This window comes from Petromyzon marinus, chromosome 3, assembly GCF_048934315.1.
Source record: "Petromyzon marinus isolate PM22_M1 ecotype Great Lakes invasive population chromosome 3, UKy_Petmar_22M1.pri1.0, whole genome shotgun sequence".
Taxonomy (NCBI): domain Eukaryota; kingdom Metazoa; phylum Chordata; class Hyperoartia; order Petromyzontiformes; family Petromyzontidae; genus Petromyzon; species Petromyzon marinus.
The window spans coordinates 2,720,935-2,735,522 of record NC_133669.1 but is presented as its reverse complement, the minus strand read 5'-3'; the positions used below and the strand labels follow the sequence as shown (position 1 = coordinate 2,735,522).

The window sequence follows — 14,588 nt, the reverse complement described above, 5'->3', positions numbered from 1 at the left end:
ATAGAGTCAAGAATGAAACCAAGATTCCGTGCCTGTTGACTGTTATGAAGATCAGTCAAGCAGACGTACAGTGGAGTGACGGACGTTAAAGGTAAGTGATTTTTTCCCAACTAAGAGAACTTTATATTCTTAGTTTTTTCGGTAAAGTCACGTTGAAGAGAAACAACAGAATAACAAAATATATATAAAACAATAAAAAATTCTCACGACGTTTCGACCATAACTCAAACGGTCATCATCAGGTGTTATTCTGTTGTTTCTCTTCAACGTGACTTTACCGAAAAAACTAAGAATATGAATTACTGCAGTCACGAAAGCTTTAAATCAAAATTTAAGAGAACTTCAGTTTTACTGTTTTTCATTTGAAGAAAATGTTCTGCGAGTCAGTCAGAAACTGCGGTCAGACAGGAAGACAGAGTGGAAGTTGGATTGAAATCAGATTGACTTAAACTGATATATATGTCTGCATAGAAATTGTGTTTTATACCCAAACTGGAGATGAGTTTGCCGAAGGGAAGAAGATACAGTATCGTGAATAGAAGTGGACCTCGAATATACCCTTTTGGAACACCAAAAAAGCAGAGATATGTCAGAGGAAGAGATACCGTTTATAACTACGAAATACACCAGATCAGATAAATAATAATTAAACCAAGTTAGAAAGGCGTCAGAGCAGCCGACATGGCTATGAAGGTGCTCGAGGAGAAGATAATGAATTTCGATTTAAAGCTCTCGTGACTGCAGGGATTCAGGGAAAGAACCAAGAGAATGAAAATAGAATGATCGATAGTGCCAAATGCAGGCGATAAATTAAGGAGAACCAGGAAAGAACTAGATCCAGAGTCAGCAGACAAGAGAAATCGTAAGTAATAATTAGTAAAGCAGTTTCATACTTGCTTTCCCACCTGATGACAGACGCTTGTGTTGCGCCCGAAACGTCGTGATTTGTTGGGATTAAATTGTCCATTTATGTAGATAAATGAACCAGACAGTAGATAAACTTACGAATTCCTTTTTACTTAAAGTCATGTTTTTTTTTAAATGAACGGTGGGTGACATGACTCACAATCACCACAAGTTAGACAGGGGTCACACACCACAGACGCCCGGCTAGCTCAGTCGGTAGAGCATGAGACTCTTAATCTCAGGGTCGTGGGTTCGAGCCCCACGTTGGGCGCAGATTAGTTTTGTGAATTGCTTTGACGACAATTGTGCATTTCTGTGGATCAATTTAGAGCGCATGATGAAAACAAACGAATCACCTTTTACTTATTGTCATGGTATTTCCTGAAATACACGGTGGGTCACTTGATTCACAATCACCCCAAGTTAGACTGGGGTCACTCACAACAGCAGCCTGGCTAGTTCAGTCGGTAGAGCATGACACTCTTAATCTCAGGGTCAGTGGGTTCGAGTCCCATGTCGAGTGCAGGAACAACGTGTGATTTGTTTGGATTTAACATGTCCATTTATATAGATAAAGTAACCAGGCAGTATATAAACTTACGAATTTCTTTTTTCTTAAATTCATGTTTCCTTTTCAATGTACGGTGAGTGACATGACTCACATTCACCCCAAGTTTGACAGGGGCCACACATCACAGACGCCCGGCTAGCTCAGTCGGTAGAGCATGAGACTCTTAATCTCAGGGTCGTGGGTTCGAGCCCCACGTTGGGCGCAGAATAGTTTTGTGATTTGCTTTCATTGGATATAGCATCCCACAACGCTGCACATTATACAAGCAAAAATAAAACCCCACTACTTAGCAAATAATACATAAATAACGAGAAAATGCACGTAACAATAAACATAATTGTGGAGTAAAAATAAATAAATCAGTGCTATCTCCATACCCCATACCCCAGACCGCAAAGCCAACATTTCGCTGGATTTTGGAGAACCTTCACTGGAGGGGTGGTGGAGTGGCCCAAAAGTTTACGAGCCAGTTGGACATTAATGTAAATGCCTATTCTCCAGCGTCAGGCGAGGACAAATAAATAGGCATTTAGTTCAGATTTGAATACGTTAAATGATTTGTCGGACGTGTAGTAGGAGAGTGTGCCAGACTGTGTGGGCTGCACATGTGAACGCTCGTCCACCAATCGAGATGTCTTACATTTTTGGGATGGACAGCAAACCTCGACTGAAGCGGAAGGGAATAAAATAAAATGAGAGTGGGAAGATAGTCAGGGGCTAGCCCATGAATAACTTTATAAAGGGTAAGTGCAATCTTGAAAGTTGTTCTGTACTGAATAGGTAGCCAGTGGAGGGATCGTGAGATGGGTGTAATATGATGACGCTTACAGGTATGAGCACTTTTGTAGTTGCATTCTGCACATATTGTACACGTTGGACGAGAGACAAGGGAAGACCATATAACAGAGAATTGCGATAATCTAGCCTGGAGGTAACACATGCATGAATTATTGTTTCTGCAGCCATATCGGAGAGACAGTTACGGATACGGGAAATATTACTAAGATAAATTTAAACAGCAGTTTTGCACATAAAGAAAAAGTGAGAATAAAAGGAAAGGATAGAGTCAAGAATGAAACCAAGATTCCGTGCCTGTTGACTGTTATGAAGATCAGTCAAGCAGACGTACAGTGGAGTGACGGACGTTAAAGGTAAGTGATTTTTTCCCAACTAAGAGAACTTTATATTCTTAGTTTTTTCGGTAAAGTCACGTTGAAGAGAAACAACAGAATAACAAAATATATATAAAACAATAAAAAATTCTCACGACGTTTCGACCATAACTCAAACGGTCATCATCAGGTGTTATTCTGTTGTTTCTCTTCAACGTGACTTTACCGAAAAAACTAAGAATATGAATTACTGCAGTCACGAAAGCTTTAAATCAAAATTTAAGAGAACTTCAGTTTTACTGTTTTTCATTTGAAGAAAATGTTCTGCGAGTCAGTCAGAAACTGCGGTCAGACAGGAAGACAGATTGGAAGTTGGATTGAAATCAGATTGACTGAAACTGATATATATGTCTGCATAGAAATTGTGTTTTATACCCAAACTGGAGATGAGTTTGCCGAAGGGAAGAAGATGCAGTATCGTGAATAGAAGCGGACCTCGAATATACCCTTTTGGAACACCAAAAAAGCAGAGATATGTCAGAGGAAGAGATACCGTTTATAACTACGAAATACACCAGATCAGATAAATAATAATTAAACCAAGTTAGAAAGGCGTCAGAGCAGCCGACATGGCTATGAAGGTGCTCGAGGAGAAGATAATGAATTTCGATTTAAAGCTCTCGTGACTGCAGGGATTCAGGGAAAGAACCAAGAGAATGAGAATAGAATGATCGATAGTGTCAAATGCAGGCGATAAATTAAGGAGAACCAGGAAAGAACTAGATCATCCAGAGTCAGCAGACAAGAGAAATCGTAAGTAATAATTAGTAAAGCAGTTTCATACTTGCTTTCCCACCTGATGACGGACGCTTGTGTTGCGCCCGAAACGTCGTGATTTGTTGGGATTAAATTGTCCATTTATGTAGATAAATTAACCAGACAGTAGATAAACTTACGAATTCCTTTTTACTTAAAGTCATGTTTTTTTTTTAAATGAACGGTGGGTGACATGACTCACAATCACCACAAGTTAGACAGGGGTCACACACCACAGAAGCCCGGCTAGCTCAGTCGGTAGAGCATGAGACTCTTAATCTCAGGGTCGTGGGTTCGAGCCCCACGTTGGGCGCAGATTAGTTTTGTGAATTGCTTTGACGACAATTGTGCATTTCTGTGGATCAATTTAGAGCGCATGATGAAAACAAGTGAATCACCTTTTACTTATTGTCATGGTATTTCCTGAAATACACGGTGGGTCACTTGACTCACAATCACCCCAAGTTAGACTGGGGTCACTCACAACAGCAGCCTGGCTAGTTCAGTCGGTAGAGCATGACACTCTTAATCTCAGGGTCAGTGGGTTCGAGTCCCATGTCGAGTGCAGGAACAACGTGTGATTTGTTTGGATTTAACATGTCCATTTATATAGATAAAGTAACCAGGCAGTATATAAACTTACGAATTTCTTTTTTCTTAAATTCATGTTTCCTTTTCAATGTACGGTGAGTGACATGACTCACATTCACCCCAAGTTTGACAGGGGCCACACATCACAGACGCCCGGCTAGCTCAGTCGGTAGAGCATGAGACTCTTAATCTCAGGGTCGTGGGTTCGAGCTCCACGTTGGGCGCAGAATAGTTTTGTGATTTGCTTTCATTGGATATAGCATCCCACAACGCTGCACATTATACAAGCAAAAATAAAACCCCACTACTTAGCAAATAATACATAAATAACGAGAAAATGCACGTAACAATAAACATAATTGTGGAGTAAAAATAAATAAATCAGTGCTATCTCCATACCCCATACCCCAGACCGCAAAGCCAACATTTCGCTGGATTTTGGAGAACCTTCACTGGAGGGGTGGTGGAGTGGCCCAAAAGTTTACGAGCCAGTTGGACATTAATGTAAATGCCTATTCTCCAGCGTCAGGCGAGGACAAATAAATAGGCATTTAGTTCAGATTTGAATACGTTAAATGATTTGTCCGACGTGTAGTAGGAGAGTGTGCCAGACTGTGGGGGCTGCACATGTGAACGCTCGTCCACCAATCGAGTTGTCTTAAATTTTTGGGATGGACAGCAAACCTCGACTGAAGCGGAAGGGAATAAAATAAAATGAGAGTGGGAAGATAGTCAGGGGCTAGCCCATGAATAACTTTATAAAGGGTAAGTGCAATCTTGAAAGTTGTTCTGTACTGAATAGGTAGGCAGTGGAGGGATCGTAAGATGGGTGTAATATGATGACGCTTACAGGTATAAGCACTTTTGTAGTTGCATTCTGCACATATTGTACACGTTGGACGAGAGACAAGGGAAGACCATATAACAGAGAATTGCAATAATCTAGCCTGGAGGTAACACATGCATGAATTATTGTTTCTGCAGCCATATCGGAGAGACAGTTACGGATACGGGAAATATTACTAAGATAAATTTAAACAGCAGTTTTGCACATAAAGAAAAAGTGAGAATAAAAGGAAAGGATAGAGTCAAGAATGAATACAAGATTCCGTGCCTGTTGACTGTTATGAAGATCAGTCAAGCAGATGTACAGTGGAGTGACGGACCTTAAAGGTAAGTGATTTTTTTCCCAACTAAGAGAACTTCAGTTTTACTGCTATTCATTTGAAGAAAATGTTCTGCGAGTCAGTCAGAAACTGCGGTCAGACAGGAAGACAGATTGGAAGTTGGATTGAAATCAGATTGACTGAAACTGATATATATGTCTGCATAGAAATTGTGTTTTATACCCAAACTGGAGATGAGTTTGCCGAAGGGAAGAAGATGCAGTATCGTGAATAGAAGCGGACCTCGAATATACCCTTTTGGAACACCAAAAAAGCAGAGATATGTCAGAGGAAGAGATACCGTTTATAACTACGAAATACACCAGATCAGATAAATAATAATTAAACCAAGTTAGAAAGGCGTCAGAGCAGCCGACATGGCTATGAAGGTGCTCGAGGAGAAGATAATGAATTTCGATTTAAAGCTCTCGTGACTGCAGGGATTCAGGGAAAGAACCAAGAGAATGAGAATAGAATGATCGATAGTGTCAAATGCAGGCGATAAATTAAGGAGAACCAGGAAAGAACTAGATCATCCAGAGTCAGCAGACAAGAGAAATCGTAAGTAATAATTAATAAAGCAGTTTCATACTTGCTTTCCCACCTGATGACGGACGCTTGTGTTGCGCCCGAAACGTCGTGATTTGTTGGGATTAAATTGTCCATTTATGTAGATAAATTAACCAGACAGTAGATAAACTTACGAATTCCTTTTTACTTAAAGTCATGTTTTTTTTTTTAATGAACGGTGGGTGACATGACTCACAATCACCACAAGTTAGACAGGGGTCACACAACACAGACGCCCGGCTAGCTCAGTCGGTAGAGCATGAGACTCTTAATCTCAGGGTCGTGGGTTCGAGCCCCACGTTGGGCGCATATTAGTTTTGTGAATTGCTTTGACGACAATTGTGCATTTCTGTGGATCAATTTAGAGCGCATGATGAAAACAAACGAATCACCTTTTACTTATTGTCATGGTATTTCCTGAAATACACGGTGGGTCACTTGACTCACAATCACCCCAAGTTAGACTGGGGTCACTCACAACAGCAGCCTGGCTAGTTCAGTCGGTAGAGCATGACACTCTTAATCTCAGGGTCAGTGGGTTCGAGTCCCATGTCGAGTGCAGGAACAACGTGTGATTTGTTTGGATTTAACATGTCCATTTATATAGATAAAGTAACCAGGTAGTATATAAACTTATGAATTTCTTTTTTCTTAAATTAATGTTTCCTTTTCAATGTACGGTGAGTGACATGCCTCACATTCACCCCAAGTTAGACAGGGGTCACACATCATAAACGCCCGGCTAGCTCAGTCGGTAGAGCATGAGACTCTTAATCTCAGGGTCGTGGGTTCGAGCCCCACGTTGGGCGCAGAACCATTTTGTGATTTGCTTTCATTGGATATAGCATCCCACAACGCTGCACATTATACAAACAAAAATAAAACCGCACTACTTAGCAAATAATACATAAATAACGAGAAAATGCACGTAACAATAAACATAATTGCGGAGTAAAAATAAATAAATCCGTTCTATCTCCATACCCCAGACGGCAAAGCCAACATTTCGCTGGATTTTGGAGAACCTTCACTGGAGGGGTGGTGGAGTGGCCCAAAAGGTTACGAGCCAGTTGGACATTAATGTAAATGCCTATTCTCCATCGTCAGGCGAGGACAAATGAATAGGCATTTAGTTCAGATTTGATACGTTAAATGATTTGTCGGACGTGTAGTAGGAGAGTGTGCCAGACTGTGGGGGCTGCACATGTGAACGCTCGTCCACCAATCGAGTTGTCTTACATTTTTGGGATGGACAGCAAACCTCGACTGAAGCGGAAGGGAATAAAATAAAATGAGAGTGGGAAGATAGTGAGGGGCTAGCCCATGAATAACTTTATAAACGGTAAGTGCAATCTTGAAAGTTGTTCTGTACTGAATAGGTAGCCAGTGGAGGGATCGTAAGATGGGTGTAATATGATGACGCTTACAGGTATAAGCACTTTTGTAGTTGCATTCTGCACATATTGTACACGTTGGACGAGAGACAAGGGAAGACCATATAACAGAGAATTGCAATAATCTAGCCTGGAGGTAACACATGCATGAATTATTGTTTCTGCAGCCATATCGGAGAGACAGTTACGGATACGGGAATATTACTAAGATAAATTTAAACAGCAGTTTTGCACATAAAGAAAAAGTGAGAATAAAAGGAGAGGATAGAGTCAAGAATGAAACCAAGATTCCGTGCCTGTTGACTGTTATGAAGATCAGTCAAGCAGACGTACAGTGGAGTGACAGACCTTAAAGGTAAGTGATTTTTTTCCCAACCAAGAAAACTTCAGTTTTACTATAGGAATAGGTTTTACCCTTTTAACTGGCACAAAAACTGACACCTTTATTCAAGGCATCATATTTGCAATAACCACAACACAAGCAGTCAAAATGCAAACAAAAAAGACAACTCTGATAATAATATACACTGTCCTTGAATTTGATTGGTCCACACCCGAGACAGCTTTTCTTAGAGCCTAGTCTCCATTGGTGTTGGACCAGAAGACGCCAAAAGGCGTACAACTCAAAAACAGCGCACTATCAGAGTATTGAGGGCTCGGGGTGAGCATTAACATTATGAGACCTCCTTTGCCAGAAACAAGATATAGGAATAGGTTTTACCCTTTTAACTGGCACAAAAACTGACACCTTTATTCAAGGCATCATGTTTGCAATAACCACAACACAAGCAGTCAAAATGCAAACAAAAAAGACAACTCTGATAATAATATGCACTGTCCTTGAATTTGATTGGTCCACACCCGAGACAGCTTTTCTTAGAGCCTAGTCTCCATTGGTGTTGGACCAGTTTTACTGTTATTCATTTGAAGAAAATGTGCTGCGAGTCAGTCAGAAACTGCGGTCAGACAGGAAGACAGAGTGGAAGTTGGATTGAAATCAGATTGACTGAAACTGATATATATATGTCTGCATAGAAATTGTGTTTTATACCCAAACTGGAGATGAATTTGCCGAAGGGAAGATGATACAGTATCGTGAATAGAAGCGGACCTCGAATATACCCTTTTGGAACACCATAAAAGCAGAGATATGTCAGAGGAAGAGATACCGTTTATAACTACGAAATACACCAGATCAGATAAATACTAATTAAACCAAGTTAGAAAGGCTTCAGAGCAGCCGACATGGCTATGAAGGTGCTCGAGGAGAAGATAATGAATTTCGATTTAAAGCTCTCGTGACTGCAGGGATTCAGGGAAAGAACCAAGAGAATGAGAATAGAATGATCGATAGTGTCAAATGCAGGCGATAAATTAAGGAGAACCAGGAAAGAACGAGATCCAGAGTCAGCAGACAAGAGAAATCGTAAGTAATAATTAGTAAAGCAGTTTCATACTTGCTTTCCCACCTGATGACGGACGCTTGTGTTGCGCCCGAAACGTCGTGATTTGTTGGGATTAAATTGTCCATTTATGTAGATAAATTAACAGACAGTAGATAAACTTACGAATTCCTTTTTACTTATAGTCATGTTTTTTTAAATGAACGGTGGGTGACATGACTCACAATCACCACAAGTTAGACAGGGGTCACACACCACAGACGCCCGGCTAGCTCAGTCGGTAGAGCATGAGACTCTTAATCGCAGGCTCGTGGGTTCGAGTCCCACGTTGGGCGGCGGATGATTTTGTGATTGGCTTTGGCGACAATTGTGCATTTTTGTGGACCAATTTAGCACGCATGATGAAAACAATCAAATTAACTTATTGTCATGTTTTTTTCTGAAATGCACTATGGGTCACTTGACTCACAATCACCACAAGATAGACAGGGGTCACTCACAACAGCAACCTGGCTAGTTCAGTCGGTAGCGCTCAAGACTCTGAACCTCAGGTTTTTGGGTTCGAGCTCCGTGTTGGGCGCAGCATTAACGTGTGATTTGTTTTAATTAAAAATGTCCATTTATGTAAATAAAGTAACCAGGCAACATATATACTTACGAATTTTTCTTTTCTTAAATTCATGTTTTCTTTAAATGAACGGTGGGTGACATGACTCACAATCACCCCAAGTTAGACAGGGGTCACACACCACAGACGCCTGGCTAGCTCAGTCGGTAGAGCATGAGACTCTTAATCTCAGGGTCGTGGGTTCGAGCCCCACGTTGGGCGCAGAATAATCTTTTGATTGGCTTTGACGACATTTGTGCATTTTTGTGGACCAATTTAGCACTCATGATGAAAACAAGCGAATTAAATTTAGTTATTGTTATGTGTTTATATTATTTTCTGTGGGTCACTTGACTCACAATCACCTCAAGTGAGACGGGGGTCATTCACTACAGCAGCCTGGCTAGTTCAGTCGGTAGAGCATGAGACTCTTAACCTCGGGGCATGGGTTCGAGCTGCGTGTTGGGTGCAGAATCAACGTGTGATTTGTTTCAATTTCAAATGTCCATTGATGTAAATAAAGTAACCAGGCAATATATAAACTTACGAATTCCTTTTTTCTTAAATTCCCGATATAGCAATCACCACAAGTGCAGCTCTATTTGTAAACCCCGGGGTACTGTAAATCAGGAATGACATCCTTCACGTGATTTTTGCATTTTTAGTTTTTTTACCTAAGTGACTTTACCGAATAGAACCAAAGAGTATGGATCCTTGCAGTCACGAAAGCTTCAAAACTAGAATTAGACAGGGGTCACACACCACAGACGCCTGGCTAGCTCAGTCGGTAGAGCATGAGACTCTTAATCTCAGGGTCGTGGGTTCGAGCCCCACGTTGGGCGCTGAACTCTTTTGTGATTTGCTTCGACGACAATTGTGCATTTCTGTGGACCATTTTAGCACTCATAATGAAAACAATCGAATTACTTTTAACTTAGTGTAATGTTTTTTTCTGAAATTTACTGTGGGTCACTTGACTCACAATCACCCCAAGTTAGACTGGGCTCACTCACAACAGCATCCTGGCTCGTTCAGTCGGTAGAGCATGAGACGCTTGAGCTCCGGATTCGTGAATTCGAGCCCCGTGTTGGGCGCAGTAAACAACGTGTAATTTGTTTGGATTTAAAATGTCCATTGATGTAAATAAAGTAACCAGGCAATATATAAACTTACAAATTCCTTTTTTCTTAAATTCATGTTTTTATTAAATATACGGTGGGTGACATGACTCACAATCACCCCAAGTTAGACAGAGGTCACACATCACAGACGCCCGGCTAGCTCAGGCGGTAGAGCATGAGACTCTAAATTTCAGGGTTGTGGGTTCGAGCCCCACGTTGGGCGCAGAATAATCTTTTGATTGGCTTTGACGACAATTGTGCATTTTTGTGGACCAATTTAGCACTCATGATGAAAACAAACGAATTAAATTTAGTTATTGTTACGTGTTTATATTATTTTCTGTGGGTCACTTGACTAACAATCACCCCAAGTGAGACGGGGGTCATTCACTACAGCAGCCTGGCTAGTTCAGTCGGTAGAGCATGAGACTCTTAACCTCGGGGCGTGGGTTCGAGCTGCGTGTTGGGTGCAGAATCATCGTGTGATTTGTTTCAATTTCAAATGTCCATTGATGTAAATAAAGTAACCAGGCAATATATAAACTTACGAATTCCCTTTTTCTTAAATTCCCGATATAGCAATCACCACAAGTGCAGCTCTATTTGTAAACCCCGGGGTACTGTAAATCAGGAATGACATCCTTCACGTGATTTTTGCATTTTTAGTTTTTTTACCTACGTGACTTTACCGAATAGAACCAAAGAGTATGGATCCTTGCAGTCACGAAAGCTTCAAAACTAGAATTAGACAGGGTTCACAAACTACAGACGCCCGGCTAGCTCAGTCGGTAGAGCATGAGACTCTTAATCTCAGGGTCGTGGGTTCGAGCCCCACGTTGGGCGCTGAACTCTTTTGTGATTTGCTTCGACGACAATTGTGCATTTCTGTGGACCAATTTAGCACTCATAATGAAATCAATCGAATTACTTTTAACTTAGTGTAATGTTTTTTTTCTGAAATTTACTGTGGGTCACTTGACTCACAATCACCCCAAGTTAGACTGGGCTCACTCACAACAGCATCCTGGCTCGTTCAGTCGGTAGAGCATGAGACGCTTGAGCTCCGGATTCGTGAATTCGAGCCCCGTGTTGGGCGCAGTAAACAACGTGTAATTTGTTTGGATTTAAAATGTCCATTGATGTAAATAAAGTAACCAGGCAATATATAAACTTACAAATTCCTTTTTTCTTAAATTCATGTTTTTATTAAATATACGGTGGGTGACATGACTCACAATCACCCCAAGTTAGACAGAGGTCACACATCACAGACGCCCGGCTAGCTCAGGCGGTAGAGCATGAGACTCTAAATTTCAGGGTTGTGGGTTCGAGCCCCACGTTGGGCGCAGAATAATCTTTTGATTGGCTTTGACGACAATTGTGCATTTTTGTGGACCAATTTAGCACTCATGATGAAAACAAACGAATTAAATTTAGTTATTGTTACGTGTTTATATTATTTTCTGTGGGTCACTTGACTAACAATCACCCCAAGTGAGACGGGGGTCATTCACTACAGCAGCCTGGCTAGTTCAGTCGGTAGAGCATGAGACTCTTAACCTCGGGGCGTGGGTTCGAGCTGCGTGTTGGGTGCAGAATCATCGTGTGATTTGTTTCAATTTCAAATGTCCATTGATGTAAATAAAGTAACCAGGCAATATATAAACTTACGAATTCCCTTTTTCTTAAATTCCCGATATAGCAATCACCACAAGTGCAGCTCTATTTGTAAACCCCGGGGTACTGTAAATCAGGAATGACATCCTTCACGTGATTTTTGCATTTTTAGTTTTTTTACCTACGTGACTTTACCGAATAGAACCAAAGAGTATGGATCCTTGCAGTCACGAAAGCTTCAAAACTAGAATTAGACAGGGTTCACAAACTACAGACGCCCGGCTAGCTCAGTCGGTAGAGCATGAGACTCTTAATCTCAGGGTCGTGGGTTCGAGCCCCACGTTGGGCGCTGAACTCTTTTGTGATTTGCTTCGACGACAATTGTGCATTTCTGTGGACCAATTTAGCACTCATAATGAAATCAATCGAATTACTTTTAACTTAGTGTAATGTTTTTTTTCTGAAATTTACTGTGGGTCACTTGACTCACAATCACCCCAAGTTAGACCGGGCTCGCTCACAGCAGCATCCTGGCTCGTTCAGTCGGTAGAGCATGAGACGCATAAGCTCCGGTTCGTGAGTTCGAGCCCCGTGTTGGGCGCAGAATAGTTTTGTGATTTTCTTTTGACGACAATTGTGCATTTCTTTGGACCAATTTAGCACGCATGATGAAAACGATCAAATTAACTTACTGTCTTGTTTTTTTCTGAAATACACTGTGGGTCACTTGACTCACAATCACCCCAAGTTCGACTGGTGTCACTCGAAACAGCAGCCTGGCTAGTTCAGGCAGTTGAGCATGAGACTCTAAATTTCAGGGTCGTTGGTTCGAGCTCCGTGTTGGGCGCAGAATCAACGTTTGATTTGTTGGGATTTAAATTGTCCATTTATGTAGGTGTGGTGGTCACTCTTTAAACACACAAGCGCTACACAGTATCTACCAGAGCGGGGTCATTGATAACCCTGACAAGACCCCGCCTGAGGGGTAGAGGCTGTGGAGTGTGTGTGTGTGATCCCCCAGGACCCTGCCCCTAGGCAGAAAGCGGGATAAACAAACACAGATCGGTTGGACTACCTGTGGCCAGAACCCCTCTTGAGGGGAGGGGGTTCTGAGCGATCTGTGATCCCTCAGAACCCCGCCCCTCGGTGGGGAATCGTATAAAAGGCGGGCTCCTGAGAGCAGAGCTCAGTTCGCCTCAAGCCAAAGTCGAGGAGCCACCTGGAGACGAGACCCTGGACCCCAAGCCCCGACGTCCTTCTAAGGGCCGGGACTCAGTGCGGTGCCAGAGGTCGAGAGGCTAGGACCCTGAGGTTCCCTCAGCCCGACGTCCTTCTGAGGGCCGGGTCTGGACGGGCCAGTGGTCAGAGACCCACCGGTGCCAGTGGTGTGTCAGCCTCCTTAGCTCCAGCCAGCCGGAGGGCTATAGGAGTAGGTCAGTGGCGAGGATAGATAGCCCGGAGGCTGTACCTCCACAGGTTGTGGGTAGAAGGGGCCGTTACCCCTTCGTGTTAAATCCTAGTGAATTGTTAAAGATATAAATTAAACGTGTTGCTTCCTACTACGACTTCGTCTCCATACACGACAAGTACATAGGTAAAGTAACCAGGCAATATATCAACTTACGAATTCCTTTTTACTTAAATTCATGTAGTTATTAAATATACGGTGGGTGACATGACTCACAATCACCCCAAGTTAGACAGGGGTCAAACACTACAGACGCCCGGCTAGCTCAGTCGGTAGAGCATGAGACTCTTAATCTCAGGGTCGTGGGTTCGAGCCCCATGTTGGGCGGCGGATGATTTTGTGATTGGCTTTGACGACAATTGTGCATTTTTGTGGACCAATTTAGCACGCATGATGAAAACAATCAAATTAACTTATTGTCATGTTTTTTTTCTGAAATACACTATGGGTCACTTGACTCACAATCACCACAAGATAGACAGGGGTCACTCACAATAGCAACCTGGCTAGTTCAGTCGGTAGCGCTCAAGACTCTGAACCTCAGGTTCTTGGGTTCGAGCTCCGTGTTGGGCGCAGCATTAACGTGTGATTTGTTTTAATTTAAAATGTCCATTTATGTAAATAAAGTAACCAGGCAACATATATACTTACGAATTCCTCTTTTCTTAAATTCATGTTTTTTTTAAATGAACGGTGGGTGACATGACTCACAATCACCCCAAGTTAGACAGGGGTCACACACCACAGACGCCCGGCTAGCTCAGTCGGTAGAGCATGAGACTCTTAATCTCAGGGTCGTGGGTTCGAGCCCCACGTTGGGCGCTGAACTCTTTTGTGATTTGCTTCGACGACAATTGTGCATTTCTGTGGACCATTTTAGCACTCATAATGAAAACAATCGAATTACTTTTAACTTAGTGTAATGTTTTTTTCTGAAATTTACTGTGGGTCACTTGACTCACAATCACCCCAAGTTAGACTGGGCTCGCTCACAACAGCATCCTGGCTCGTTCAGTCGGTAGAGCATGAGACGCTTGAGCTCCGGTTCGTGAGTTCGAGCCCCGTGTTGGGCGCAGTAAACAACGTGTGATTTGTTTGGATTTAAAATGTCCATTGATGTAAATAAAGTAACCAGGCAATATATAAACTTACGAATTCCTTTGTTTCTTAAATTCATGTTTTTATTAAATATACGGTGGGTGACATGACTCACAATCACCCCAAGTTAGATAGAGGTCACACATCA

General features: G+C 42.1%; 13 non-coding genes across 13 annotated transcripts; all 13 read left to right on the top strand.

Annotated features, from left to right (window-relative positions):
• The first annotated feature begins 1,104 nt into the window (after positions 1-1,104).
• On the top strand, positions 1,105-1,177 carry TRNAK-CUU (transfer RNA lysine (anticodon CUU)). Its single transcript has one exon. It is a non-coding gene; the product is annotated as a tRNA-Lys (tRNA).
• A 429-nt stretch (positions 1,178-1,606) lies between these two features.
• Positions 1,607-1,679, top strand: TRNAK-CUU (transfer RNA lysine (anticodon CUU)). The gene has a single exon. It is a non-coding gene; the product is annotated as a tRNA-Lys (tRNA).
• A 1,966-nt stretch (positions 1,680-3,645) lies between these two features.
• TRNAK-CUU (transfer RNA lysine (anticodon CUU)) lies at positions 3,646-3,718 on the top strand. The gene has a single exon. It is a non-coding gene; the product is annotated as a tRNA-Lys (tRNA).
• A 429-nt stretch (positions 3,719-4,147) lies between these two features.
• Positions 4,148-4,220, top strand: TRNAK-CUU (transfer RNA lysine (anticodon CUU)). Its single transcript has one exon. It is a non-coding gene; the product is annotated as a tRNA-Lys (tRNA).
• Positions 4,221-5,966: 1,746 nt separating this feature from the next.
• TRNAK-CUU (transfer RNA lysine (anticodon CUU)) lies at positions 5,967-6,039 on the top strand. The gene has a single exon. It is a non-coding gene; the product is annotated as a tRNA-Lys (tRNA).
• Positions 6,040-6,468: 429 nt separating this feature from the next.
• TRNAK-CUU (transfer RNA lysine (anticodon CUU)) lies at positions 6,469-6,541 on the top strand. The gene has a single exon. It is a non-coding gene; the product is annotated as a tRNA-Lys (tRNA).
• A 2,250-nt stretch (positions 6,542-8,791) lies between these two features.
• TRNAK-CUU (transfer RNA lysine (anticodon CUU)) lies at positions 8,792-8,864 on the top strand. The gene has a single exon. It is a non-coding gene; the product is annotated as a tRNA-Lys (tRNA).
• Positions 8,865-9,285: 421 nt separating this feature from the next.
• TRNAK-CUU (transfer RNA lysine (anticodon CUU)) lies at positions 9,286-9,358 on the top strand. The gene has a single exon. It is a non-coding gene; the product is annotated as a tRNA-Lys (tRNA).
• Positions 9,359-9,905: 547 nt separating this feature from the next.
• TRNAK-CUU (transfer RNA lysine (anticodon CUU)) lies at positions 9,906-9,978 on the top strand. The gene has a single exon. It is a non-coding gene; the product is annotated as a tRNA-Lys (tRNA).
• Positions 9,979-11,027: 1,049 nt separating this feature from the next.
• On the top strand, positions 11,028-11,100 carry TRNAK-CUU (transfer RNA lysine (anticodon CUU)). Its single transcript has one exon. It is a non-coding gene; the product is annotated as a tRNA-Lys (tRNA).
• Positions 11,101-12,150: 1,050 nt separating this feature from the next.
• Positions 12,151-12,223, top strand: TRNAK-CUU (transfer RNA lysine (anticodon CUU)). The gene has a single exon. It is a non-coding gene; the product is annotated as a tRNA-Lys (tRNA).
• Positions 12,224-13,596: 1,373 nt separating this feature from the next.
• TRNAK-CUU (transfer RNA lysine (anticodon CUU)) lies at positions 13,597-13,669 on the top strand. The gene has a single exon. It is a non-coding gene; the product is annotated as a tRNA-Lys (tRNA).
• A 422-nt stretch (positions 13,670-14,091) lies between these two features.
• On the top strand, positions 14,092-14,164 carry TRNAK-CUU (transfer RNA lysine (anticodon CUU)). The gene has a single exon. It is a non-coding gene; the product is annotated as a tRNA-Lys (tRNA).
• The last annotated feature ends 424 nt before the right edge of the window (positions 14,165-14,588 follow it).